Genomic DNA, 13,697 nt, shown 5'->3' with positions numbered 1-13,697 from the left:
GAGGTTTCTGCCTCCACCAGTTCTGTGTCTGAGGACAAATCACTGTGCCTCAGATCCTTGATTCACAAAGCAGGACAAAGAACCCTATGCTAATAATAACAATGGCTACACTTAACAGGTACACAGCTCAGGGCTCTGTCCCAATGGAGCGCTTTCTCCTAGTCTTTGAACCCTGCCCACGGGGTAAGAATCATCACCCTAGAGAAGACCCCACTGACCAAGGTCAACCATGGAGCAAGGGAGACAGAATTCACACTCAGAACTTCCAGTTGGTGGGGACTATTCTAGCTCCTTCCTGCTACTGCTCTTGAGCAAGAGAGGGACTCAAATAATTAGAAAGAGCTCTTCTGTTTATGACTCCTCTTCCAGAAAGTTGCCGGTTATTCGAAAGGAACATTATCCTGGTCCTTTTTCATTTCCGGCTTTTTCCCCCTGCATGTTTGCAGATTGCTTAATTACTTCATTGGGCTTTGGAACTCATACATTACAGATACATGATCGTCCAAGTCATTACCTGCATATTTTCCCATTAAGAATAATTATAGCTCTTACCACCACTGCCCATGTACTTATGTCCTGCAGGCCTGGGCACACTGAAGTAATCATCTTTTGAAAATGATCTTGATGGGCGAGTGTTGTGTGCACAATCAGTAATAAGCAAGATGAGGTGGGAAGATTTCCATCTCCTCTGTTATTGAGTGGCTCAAAAATCACGTTCCCGTCATTTCATCACCATGCCATGCAGGACCCCGGCGTGGTTTGTACTCTCCGGAAAAGTGAGTTAGCACTAAATGTGGAGACAAGACCCAGGGGATGCTGGATTGTATCTGCCTTTCCACAGATTATCTTTCTGAGCACGTACACCTCACCCATTTCCTGGCTCCATTTCATTGTCTACAAAATGGGATTTATAAGATGCTTTAAAAACCTCCGATCATCAAATGTGAGATGGCACAGCCTTATGAATGTGGCAGCAGAGCTTTTTATACTGATGAAGAGCCCAAGTTGTGGAATAAGGGCTCTTCCCTTTTACCACTCTGTCCCCTTGGGCCTGTTACTTAACCTCTTAGAGCCTCAGTTTCCACATCTGTGGAGAGAACACGGTGGTAGCCCGCGCCCCTTCGAGGTTCAGTGGGATCCCACTTGTAAAACACTTTGCTCCATTCGAGGTGCAGGTGAAAGTCCAGTGAATGTCAGCTATTACTATTATCAGCAGGTCTAAGCTGAAAGAGCCTGGGGACTGTTCAGCGAAGCTCAGGCTACACATCTAAATTAAAAACAATAATTGCCTGCCAGATAATAGTCCAAAGACATGGTGAAGGGGTCACATGTTATTTTAATCAGCGGACCACGAGGGGGTTCGATTTCAAAGGTAGGAGAGAGGCAAGCTGGCAGATGTTTGAAAAAATATTAAATTATAACCAAGAAAAAGCTATTTAAATACCTGGTTAGTAAATAAACTACAGCTGGTTTCTTGAAGCGTTCATCCATCAGTCTTAAATTTTTTCTCAAAAATCTTTGTTTTCAATACAGCTACAAAGCATGCACTGTTAAGTTTTTTAGATTTTAAATAAGCACTGAAAAGCCTCCATTAAAATTGCCTATTACCACCTAGAAAAGGTTAATATTTTTATAAATCATTCTGCTAGCTCTCACCCACGGTCTCCCTCATGTTACACTCCCCACACCCAATAAATAATATGGTTCTGTATGCATCCTTCTCTACGTATTGCCCTTTTTACTTACCTATGTATTGTAGACAGCTGTTTATATCACTTAATATTCTTTTCATTTTCTTAATGGTTAGGCGACTTTCTATTCAGTTCATGTAATTTATTTAACCAAGCCTCCATTATTAGTTATTTTGGTTTGCCCCCAAATGATTGTCATGAACAACTATGTAACTAAGTCTTTGAATAAATATCTGGAAGTGGGATTGCTAGATCAATGAAAATACACTTTTTTAACAGTTGTTTTTCAAATTCTCATATTTTTAACTTGCTTTGTACACGTAGACACATCATCTTTTTTTTTTTTTTTTTTTAAGTGTGAACACAGTCCTCCACCACAAATTATGCAGTTGAGTTTCACACAGTTGGGGAAACACAGAGGTCACCATCCCCTTTGTGTAACGAATAAGCCTCGCGCTGGGAAAACCACCGTCGTGACCGTGGGATCTCTCCTGCCAGGTAAGTATGACATATCCTCATCTTAACTAGAATTTGGTGTCCCCACTGGAAAAAAATGTATGTGTTTCTTCTGGGACAGACTGTCTTTGAGGCAGGTTCTGCTGGCACTCCTCGGCGGTGCTATAAGTAGCAAATGGCCAAGGGTTCTGAGCACAGCGACTACCTGGGTCCCGGTAGACTAAACATGTCACATTTATAACCTTCTTAGCTGTGCTTCCCATAAGCTGGGGACAGCATAAACTTGAGTGTCCCAGCCAGTATGCCCAACTGAATATGATTATCTAAGCGTCTGGGTCTCTTGGTTATCCAGGACACATTTGGTGTCACTGAGGTGAGTGGGCTGATGTTTAAAACTGTCCAGAAACTTCAACCACTTTTTTTTTTTAAGTGACTTGAAATACAAGCTTGTGTGTGCACAGAATATCTCTAGAAGGATACACAAGCAACTGGGGGCAAGGTTTGCCTCCAGCTAGGGAAAGTGAAAGGAACACAACCGGGTCAGAGGCTTACTTTGCACTGGGTTCTGGCACAGTTTTAATTTCTTACCACAAGCGTATAATCAAAAGGGAAATTTTTAAGCAAGAAAGACTAACCCCTAAAGAAACAAGTTTGCATGTACATGTTTTCTCTGTCAGCTACCAGATTGGTAAAACATAAGCAAAATAAGATACTTGAATGGTTTTACAAAAAGGGTATGTATGAATAGTTGAGTATTTAAGAATGCAAGGTCTGGAGCCGGCCTGCCTAGATCCATAACACAGTTCTGTCGCTTACCAGTTTGTGATCTCAGATAATTACTAAACCCCTCTGTACCTCAGTGTCCTCCTCCATAAAATGGGGCTAAATGTACTACCTACTTCACAGTTACTTGTATTTAATGAACAAATACATACAAGTTCTCAGAACAGTAACTGGCACACAGCTGGTGATCATTATATATTAGCTATCATTATTGCTTTGGTTGTTGCTATTATTCTTCACTTGATTTTTTGCAGTGTTATAATTATGCTAGCAAAGAGCCCTCCCTACAATTTGTAGACTTCAAAAATTAAAAGAGCACTTTTACTGGGGTTCCGTTGTAAGCATTGGACCCTCGATTTCGGCTCAGGTCATGATCTCAGAGTGGTGAGATCAAGCCCCATGACGGGCTCTGCGCTGGGCATGGAGCCTGCTTGGGATTCTCTGTCTCCCTCTCTCTCTGCCCCTCCACCCCCAAAAAAGAAAAGCAATTTTACTGCAAGCGTCTAACTGATTTTATGTTATTTATAATTGTGCAAATAGTTGGGGGAGAAGGTGGCGGGGGAGAGGTGCAAAACTTCCTTTTAGTTAATAGTGATTCCAGATTTGAGAATTGCCACAACTCTTTGCAAGAATAAGTGACCCAAACCATCTGGGGACTTTGGTTTTTGTTTTCTTTGTGTGTCAACATGATTTTGTTTCTTTCTTCTGTAGAGCATGGGTGGGGTGCAGGGGAGGAAGAGATAGTGGTTAAACAGCAAAGACTAAAGGTACAGTACCCATTTAACGTGATTGCCCCTTAAACAACTGTGTATTTAAGAAGCACATATTTTAAAATTTTAATTCCGGGGACACCCGAGTGGCTCAGTGGTTGAGTGTCTGCCTTTGGCTTACTTAGGTCGTGATCCCAGGGTCCTGGGATCGAGTCCTGCATCAGGTTCCCCACAGGGAGCCTGCTTCTCCCTCTGCCTGTGTCTCTACCTCTCTCATGAGTAAATAAATAAAATCTTTAACTAACTAACTAACTCACTGACTAAATAAATAAATAAATAAATAAATAAATAAATTTTAATTCCAGTATCATTAACATACAATTATATTAGTTTTAGGTATAAGATATAGTAATTCAACAATTCTGTACATGACTCAGTGCTGATCATGATAAGTGTACTCTCAAGGAAGCACATGTTTTGAGATCAGTATTTGCCTCAGAAAACCATGCACAAGATAGGAAGGCATTAAAGATTCCTGGAAATATTCTAATCCCACCTACTGTGAATAATGTGCTCAGTCATTGGAAATGTATTGCTGGCAAAGCAGATGATATGGTGACGGGGACAAGTAGACTCTGCTGTCACACAAGCCTAGATACATTCTTTTGCCCAATATTTTACTGAACATGATAAGCAGAGTGCTGTTATTATGCCTGTTTTATGGGTGACCCCTGCTGCCTTATTTCAATGTGGCTCTTCCCATGCTGCCGGCGTCATCGGAGTGGGATCTCTCCTCCAGGATTTTAGGTTCAGGCCATCCCAAACTCAGGGGATGGCCTGAACATATTTAATTAATGAGAGTCCAGCGGATGCTATTACAAGGATTCTATTCTGAGGTCTTAGCAGATTTGGGGCTGTGCCTCACACACAATAAGCTTTTGCTAAATGAGTCCCCAAATTTATCAGGATATTACATAGTATTGCCCCCATAAACACAGGACTATCCCAAGTGCCCTGGATCCACCAAACCTTCAGGCATAAAAAGGCTGTGTTGTTTGGTCCACAGTTCCTCCTTTCACTGCTTTGACTGCCAAGGGTGATTTGAATAGGGCAAAGAGTTGGAATTGGGTCCAAACAATCAAGTCTAGTTAGAAAACATGTTCATTGCATGTTCATAAATGCATGTTCATAAATGCAGGTTGTGTTAAGCTTAGAATTATGATTCCCAGTACCGCCCATGATAATACCTTTAAAAACAAACCGCAAATTGGCTTGTTTAATTTTACTAAATTATTCAAAATCTAAGAAGTGTGAAAAAGTGAGCCCCATGATGGATGATCTGATAGTCTGAAAACAGAGACAAATGTTGAAACTAATATAACATTGTATGTTATTACACGTCAATAAAAATTAAAAGTAAAAACAGAGATAAATGTCTATCCTGCTCTCCGTCGATGATACAGACAACATCCAGCTTGCCTGGTCATTACGGTAGGAAGCAACGGGCAAAGATTTTTCTGTATACCACAGAGCTCAGCACTCCTCCTGTGGATTAGACATTTTCTTTGAACAGTGACAGAAGCACACAACATACTTTTTAAGAAAGAACAGTTTAAGTATTAACATGCGTTTTGAATAAAAACTCAGTCAACTATATTTAAACCTCCTAAATTAGAATTTGTCAAGACACCAGATCCAGACATTTCAAAAGCAATATGATAATGAGACACAAAGACACTGATGGGTACAGATTAACTGATGGGATAATGTGCTTGTCTCCTCAGTGGCCACAAGCTATATGGCATTACCGTTGTTAAACTTTTGCCATATACAGGGAACAGCTAGGTTCCTGGGGCGAAATCTGTTGCAATGTGATATCAAGGCTGAGATGACCCTTTGAGGTTTGTAGGCATTTTAATCATAGAACATTTTTTTATAATTTTAACTGAGGTTATTGTATAAACATTTTTAATGCATCCTCATTATTAGGCTAAGGAAAGAAATCTATTTCTACCAACAGAGAGCAAATAAATCTTCACTATCTCTTTGGTCCACTAGTTTATGTTTTGAACATCACACCTTTCCTAAAAAGCTGTTGGAGACATATGCTCTCATTATTATCCTGCAGTGATTTATCACTTAACTCTGAAACAGGCAATATATCCAACTTACCCACTAACTGGTGTCCTAGTCCAATTACCATTAATTAACTCAAAATATGTTACTTTTACACAAACAAAGCATTATTTTAAAAATCCTAGGCTTCAGACCACCAACGAATATTTACACATTTCTTGAGCTAATATTTATTGAAAAACCAACACTGTGTTAGTTGATGGTATTTTTTAAGCTTCCAAAAATATCTCAAACTTCTAATTTGAAAATTTATTCCCCAAAAAGATTGATGAGAAGAACTCCAGCATCAGAATGTTCAAATACAAGACTGCAGGTTTTTATATCAGCTATACCAATGACCCATGTGTGTAATTCAGAAGTCCTGTATCTCTCTGTGCCTCTGTTTCTTCACCTGCAACAGAGTAGTAGTAATTTTTCTTGACCTGATTCAGCTGTTAAGAGAAACAGCTAATAAAAATTGTTGCAAAGTACCATGAATATTGAAAAGTACATCATCATCATGATTAATAATAATGTATAAAGCTCAAATATTGAAATGACTCTCTGGCATCATTCCAAATCAAGAAATATACGCTCTGGCCTTGCATAGTAATGAAGAGAAACAGTGTGAGATGCTCTTACTGTACCAGTTCAAATGAACATAGTGATGAATATCTTTAATTACAGTGTATTCTGTAACAGTGTGTGTGTGCGTGCATGCGCACACGTAAGCGTGAGTGTGTGTGTGTGGTGTGTTTTGAAATAAATGTATTGCAATCCTCTCAATAATATATCTAGGGTCGAACAGCACCATTCCCAAACCAGGCAGACATTTATATATCTGTACCTAACCTTGGAATGGAGTGCTCATTTTGATAGAGAAGGTAAGCAGCTAGCAGTCCTCTGTTAAAAAAAGCTGGCTCTGATTTCACAGATCTCAAAATCTGTCATCCTCATGTTAGCTGACTATCTGGCAGCTAATGAGAAAAACAAATCGCTTTTACTTTCTACGAAAGACATTTGCATTTAGAACTTTTTTTTGACTCGTAAAAGGTTTATAAAGCATCCACTGAAACCATTCCACCTGCATTTTTCACCTAAAAGGGTCTTTATGAAATCTTACAGTAAATTTAATAACCCTCTTCAATAAACATGAGCTTTTATGAGTATGACATATCTAAATACGGGAATGGGAATAAAATCTGCATCAGTAATATTTTCAGTGGGGTAATATCCTACATATTAAGGGGGGGGGGGGGAAGGCACGTACAGAGCAGAGTCCTGCATAAGAAAAAAAATAAATCTGCAAGTTTAAGAAAGCAAGTGGTCAATGAACACTTGAGTGACTCATTAAGTTAAATGTGAAATGTCCTGATGTGTACAATATGGAGCTTCGTGATACTCGAACATTAGCATCTTTCATTTTCTTCCATTTTCAGCAAATGCACATTATAGAAATAACTTCAGAAATGGCCTTCAGGAATCACTCATACTGGCTTTTTCGGGAAAGAGGCCTTCACATGAAGTGTTTCCACATCCCCATCGCCTCTGCGGGGAACTTATGCTTGGGTGAGCTGCTGACACAAGCTCCACTGCCACACTAGCATCTCATAGCTCCTTTCACCAGGTAAGCTACCAAATTAGGCATGAGACTGGGACCCTTGTTTCTCCTCTTGCTGGTATGGATCAGTAAGGAAGACAGGAAAATGCTAGTGACTTTTTTATAGCTGCTATATAACAAGAGAATGAAATGTCACAACCCTGGAAACTGCACCTTTCTTAGTCCTATCAAAGCTCATCTAGCTCCCGCTGATGCTGAGGCTTGCCCCTCACCTTCAACTTTGCCTTGTCAGCGAGTAGCAATTTAAAATTCAGCAATGCAGAGCGGTCCAAAAAGTCAAGACATCCTGATGAGGATTCGGTAGTTACTGGACATCCGCATGAGCTAAGGGCTTGGGCAAACCTTCAGAGAAGCCCAACCTTACCGTCTGGTTCCCACAGTCAGACCTGCTCTTCAGAAGTTGTATGTAATTGTTTCCTTGATAATTAATTCACACTTCTAACACCCCAAGGGATCGTGTTCTCAAGTACTATGACCATTTTTATACAAGTTTTTTTTTTTCAGATATTTAAATCATGACTTTTTAAAACCAAGATTTGCCTATTTAAATTAAGGTTTGCTTTATAGTAGGATAGATAGACCGAGATCGATGAAACTCAAACAAAACCCCAGGTTCTCATTTGAGTCCTTATTTCTAGCTCCTCTTGCCCTCTCATATTTTTTTAACCAGAATTTCTAGCCAGAACCAAATGAAGGAAAGATGTCCAACAGCCCAAAAAGCTCTGCTTCCTCTGTTTTCTGAGTTCAAACTTCCTTTTTCAAATCATGAGATAATAAAGGCCAAAAAGCAGAAGGATTGTGAGCGGAAGAGCCAGAGGTCAAATAAGACCTCAGCAGGAAATAATTCAGTTATGCTTTCACCTCTGCACCACGCTCATCCTTAACTCTCACTGCCCTGGACTCCACATCTCAGGACATAAGAGCACTCAGGAACCAAAGAAGGACCTTCTCCTTCCATTTTTTCATCTTCTATCAAGAACTTCAGACTAGAACCATCAGAATTGCCTGGCCAGCCTGCCTCTCCTGCTCAAGTTCCTTGTCCACATATAAACCTCCTCCCCAGCTCTTCTTCGCCATATTGGTCACCTAAGGGGCTTGGAGGCAAGGGAACCTGAGTTTCATAGGATGCTCAGACAAAGCAGAGTTAGGCACTCTCAGAATGCCCAGGCCTTACCCTCGCCCACCCCTGCACAGATGTAAATAAATAAATAAATAAAGCCCTTGCTGCAGACATAACCAGTAGAAAGAAGGAAGATAAAAATTATCTTATAAAAAAGAGGACATTTTCCTTTTTTTTTTTTTTTTAAGATTTTGTTTGAGATAACACAAGCAGTAGGAGGGGCAGAAGGAGAGGGAGAAGTAGACTCCCACTGAGCTGGGAGCCCTATGTGGGGCTGGATCCCAGGACCCTGAGATCATGACCTGAGCTGAAGGCAGATGCTTAACCAATTGAGCCACCCAGGTGCCCCTCATCTCCTGCTTTTAAGAAAAAGAATGAAGAGCCCTCCCTGCCCCAGCAAAAATAGACTAACCACCTCTTAAAACCAATGAGAACCTGCCACAACTTAAAACTCTTGTCCTTCTCCAATGAACTTTTGTTCAAAGCAACCCTCCCCAGTTTCCTCCTCTCCTCTAACAGGAAGTCCCTCTCCTTTGTTCTTAGGGTTTGCCTATGGATCACCATAGTTTGCTTGCCCCAAATTGCCCTTCCTCTGTTATTCCTGAACAAATTCATTTTGCAAGTAAAATAACTATTTTACTTTTAAAGTTGACAAGAGCAGCAACAAAGTAACAATTGGTCCAAAGGCTGACAAAGAAAACAGAAATGAATGAAAAAGGACCTCCAGTTAATCAACAAAATTAATCAAGTTAATGGACCAAAATAGATCATTGTTCCTAAATAGCCAAAAAATAGCGAAGCAGTACTTAAGCTTGATTTTAAAACTTGTTTGTAGGGCTTTCAGACATGACTGCTGCCCACAGAGCACTGGAGGGTATCTGCTGGGATCCTTGCCAACCTGGACCACAAACCCAATCTCAGTGCCAGAGAGCTCCCAATGATCATAAAGACTTTTTCTAAGGCCTGCGTAGCTATGCCTACTAAATGTTCTATTCCCAAGAATCAATGAAGCCTACTGCTCCAAAAAACTGAATTTTAAAAATACCAAATAAAATGATTGGGCTGATGATACAGAGAAAAGAAAACATTTAAGGATGAGCACAGAACACTGAGCTTCATCCTATACAGGGGAGGGGAGAGGGAAAGATCGGTAAATATAGCATACAAATAATAGTTCTTGCAAATCATCTCCTAATTAATCCTCATCCAGACAAAATGTACTAGTTTAACCTTTTCATTCTGGGTTTCTCACAATATTTACAAACCACTGTCTCTCAACAGGAATGGGAAACACACCCATTCGGAAGCTTTTGGACCAAGTGTATTCCTAGACGTGCTCCTGCAAGATGGGGTAAGAGGGTGCCTGCCCCTCTTCCTGCTGAGAACAGTGGCATCTGATCATACCATCAGAAACCACAATCCTATCACTTAGGACTATGGTCTGCATCTTCATTGCCAGAGTTACATGCACTTCATGGCAAAGGGTCTCAGGTTTTGTTTTGTTTTCAAATAACAGTAATATAATTGATCCTTCTCAAACAATGGAGCTGACCTCAATTAAAAAAAAAAACAAAAAAAAAACAGGTCTCACTTAGATCCTCCCCAAGAGTGTAATTGGTGATTTATTAAAAAACCTCATCAAAAGGCAATTGAATCCACAAGGGGAGTCCACAACATGGAGATGCTGGGAATAAAGAACATTCCAGAAAGCACTCAGAACTTTCAAAGCAGTATTCCAAATACATCATTTCTCAAGATAAGTATATTGATAATCAACTTAAGGCTTTGAAAATCTCAATTTGGAAATGATGTGAGCAAGTGCAGCGCCTATGGCCTACCTAATACTATTACTGGAAACGCCTGTCCTGCTGAACTGGCCCCACTCACTGTGAACCAGAATTGCGGAAAATAAAGAAGTAGCCTGAGATTTTGCATCACATTTCCATGGTTCCAGATCCACTCCAGCCAGCATACAGGGAGCGGTGGTAGGGAGGAGAGAGGTTTAGGCAGCAGCCAGATAATCATCAAATGACCTGAAGAATTACAATGAATAACATTTACTAAATGCCTTCTGTGTGCCAGACACTTTTAAGTACATTATACTTTTAATCTGTTTAGCCTGCACGACAACCCATCAAGGTTTGTGCTGTTGCTATGCCAGTATTTAGATGAGGAAACTGAGGCACAGCAAGCTTCCATAATTCTCCTAAAGTCACACGGCTAGGGAAACTGTGGATTCCTCCAGAGCAGAGTTGATATTTCATTCACCACTATATCAAGTCATTACCTAATTGGTGTAGTTTGTAAAATGTGTGTTTGTTGAAAAAATCAGGCTGAATTGAACAGTTCAAAGAAGGTAGAGATCACCTGGGGCTACAGAAGGGAAAGGGGATGCTCGCCAACTATGCTATGAGCAAGAAGTGCGGTTTCCTACTCCTGGCCAGTATTTAGGGTTGCACATTTCTTAGATAGCCTTGAGTCTAGAGGTCAGCATGCTGGAGGTGCACATAAGCCTCCATCTCCTCTTGATAATGCCCTTTCTTGAATGGCGGGTAACAATTACAAGTATTAAGCAATGTGTCCCGCTGCTGTAGATTTATGTATATTTAATTCAACAAAACAAAAATTTAATTCGACAAATAGTTATTGAGCATTTGAGCAAGGTGCTGCACTAGAGGCCACAGGTGACAAGACACTTGTTCCTGCCCAGCCAGAGCTTAAAATAGAAAGAAAAATGAACAGCTCCAACACCCCAGATACTTGTCTGGGTGGGACCCTGCACTTGATCCACATGTGGCAGACTGGATTCCAACCACACTTCCCACACACCTTCCCCCGAAGAGGAAGAAAAGGCTCCATGTGGCAGACCTTGGCACTGGAGAAGCCATGCAGATTAACAGGGAGCTGGCAAGAAGCCTGGGGTAGGAATTACAAATTACCCCAATCACCAATGTGCCTGTTGCCAGAGCTGAAGACTTTTGGACTCAGATTTCTACGGTGCAAGAGGCACCGGAACTCATGTCAACTTTCCAGTCACGCAACAGTGAAAAAGAGAAAAAACACGTCCATGCTGAAAGCCTTTTACAACAGCACAAGGCTGCAGCCATGGTTTGGAGAATTAGACCCTGTTACAGCAAATTGCTGCTGGGGCAATACGCCACCCATTACTGGAGAAGCTCCCGCTACTGAAGGAACCCAAGAGGGCACTGAATTCTCACTTGAGGAAAGCTAATTTGAGAGGACAAAGAGAGGCAAGGTTATCAGCTGTCCTTGGGGAACAAATCAGAGCATCAAAGCTGGAATTGGAGAATGGTTCTGATTTGCAGAGGTCTCTGCCTCCTGTGGTCAGATTCTCAAAAAAAGCAGAGCCCTGAGAGAAAGAAGTAGGTTCACTCAGCTCTGGTTAAGGCTACCCCCTAGGGATCCCTGGGTGGCACAGCGGTTTGGTGCCTGCCTTTGGCCCAGGGCACGATCCTGGAGACCCAGGATCGAATCCCATGTCGGGCTCCCCCGGTGCATGGAGCCTGCTTCTCTCTCTGCCTGTGTCTCAGCCTCTCTCCTCTCTCTGTGTGACCATCATAAATAAATAAAAACTATAAAAAAAAAAAAAAAAAGGCTACCCCCTAGAACAAACCAGGGGCCAGACATAGGGGCAACACCCACCAGTGTGCCCTCAGGATAGGGTCAGGTCCCACGCAGGACAGATGAGAGTCCACAAGACCTAGCAGGTTACAGGTATCCTGTGCAAAACCAGAAGCACACAGGCCTTCCGAGGACTGTGACGTGAAAACCCTGATCTGTTTTGATGGAGAAGGAGGCATAGAAGTCTCAGTCCCTAATACCCCTGCCTAGAAGCTAGTGACACAGCCCTCGGCCCTCCATGAACCACTGAGAATGCCTTCTGATGAAGGGAAGGTCGTGCCTGCCCCTGGGGGTGGAAGAGGCTCAGCATGTGACTCCTGACAGTAGAAGAAAAGTGACAGCCTCTCCCAATACCTGAGATGACAAGCAGAGCCAAGAAGAAATACCCTCCAAAAGGGTCTCCAAGTTTTAAAAAGTCCTGCCCAGTCCCTTGGAATAAAGAAATACGAGTGAGCTGTGGATGTCACAAACAATTCTTGGCTTCTGTGGTACGATGGGGATAGATAATCTGGTCTTTATCCCCGGTTCCTGGCAGACAGTTTCTAAAACCTTTGGAATATCTGGGATGATAAGAGTTTCTTTTGTGTCCTGGAGAATGAGTTAATCACCAATAACCAATGATTTAATCAATCATACCTACCTAATGAAACCTCCGTAAAAACCCCTAAGCCACAGAGTAGAAAGAGTTCTGGGTTGGTGAGCACTTGGAGGTGCTGGGGGTGGGGGGATGCCCCTAGAGAGGGCATGGAAGCTCCTCACCCCTTCTACACACCTTGCCCTATGTATGTCTTCCATCTAGATGTTCCAGAGTTGTATCTTTTTCCATAAATCAGTAATAGTAGGTAAAGCACTTTTCCTGAGTTCTTATAGAACTGTTGGAGCAAAGTATCAAACCCAGAGAGGGGGTCGTGAGAATTCTTTGATGTACAGCCAGTCAATCAGAAGTTCAGGTGGCAGCCTGGGACCTGGGATCTGGGACTGGCTGAGGTGGGGCAGTCTAGGACTGAGCCCTTAACCCATGGGCTACCTCTAGGCAGTTAGCATCAGAATTGAATAAAATGGTAAAACACCTGATTGGTGTCCACAGAAGAACTGGAGAATTGCTTGGTGTGGAAAATATCCCATATTTTTGTTGTCAGAAGTGGCGTGAGTACAAACAGCTTAGCTCAGGATCTCCTCTTGCATATGGTTTAGAAAATTTGCATAATAAATTAGCAAGAATGGAAATCTTGTTCTCATAGGAGAATATAAAAAGATGGTGAAAATGTCGTCCTCTTAACAACTACTGAACAAGTCAGAGAAAGAGGCAAGAGGCACCTATGTTGCAAATTTCCTGACAAGATTGCTTGGAACAGAAGCTGTTGAGCCCCTCTTCCCCAAACCCTTGGGACTATTCTAAAAAGAGAGGACATAGGTGTTGCTCAAGAGAAGTAGAGGAAAGATGAGAGAAGGAAGCTCAGAAGCAGTGGGGCACTGGATGACAAGAAGTAAAAGCACCAAGAGCTTTGTGAGGTGTTGATTTGGGAAGCGATTAAACTGGCCAAGGCTTTGAAGCAGCC

The 13,697-nt window shown here is 41.7% G+C and overlaps 1 pseudogene; it reads right to left on the bottom strand.

The window, feature by feature from the left end:
* Positions 1-2,042: 2,042 nt before the first annotated feature.
* On the bottom strand, positions 2,043-2,197 carry LOC119867885 (annotated as a pseudogene).
* Between the last annotated feature and the right edge of the window lie 11,500 nt (positions 2,198-13,697).

The sequence above is a fragment of the Canis lupus genome, chromosome 36 (genome assembly GCF_011100685.1).
Source record: "Canis lupus familiaris isolate Mischka breed German Shepherd chromosome 36, alternate assembly UU_Cfam_GSD_1.0, whole genome shotgun sequence".
NCBI classification, from domain to species: Eukaryota; Metazoa; Chordata; class Mammalia; order Carnivora; family Canidae; genus Canis; species Canis lupus.
This window is presented reverse-complemented; position numbering and strand designations above follow the sequence as displayed.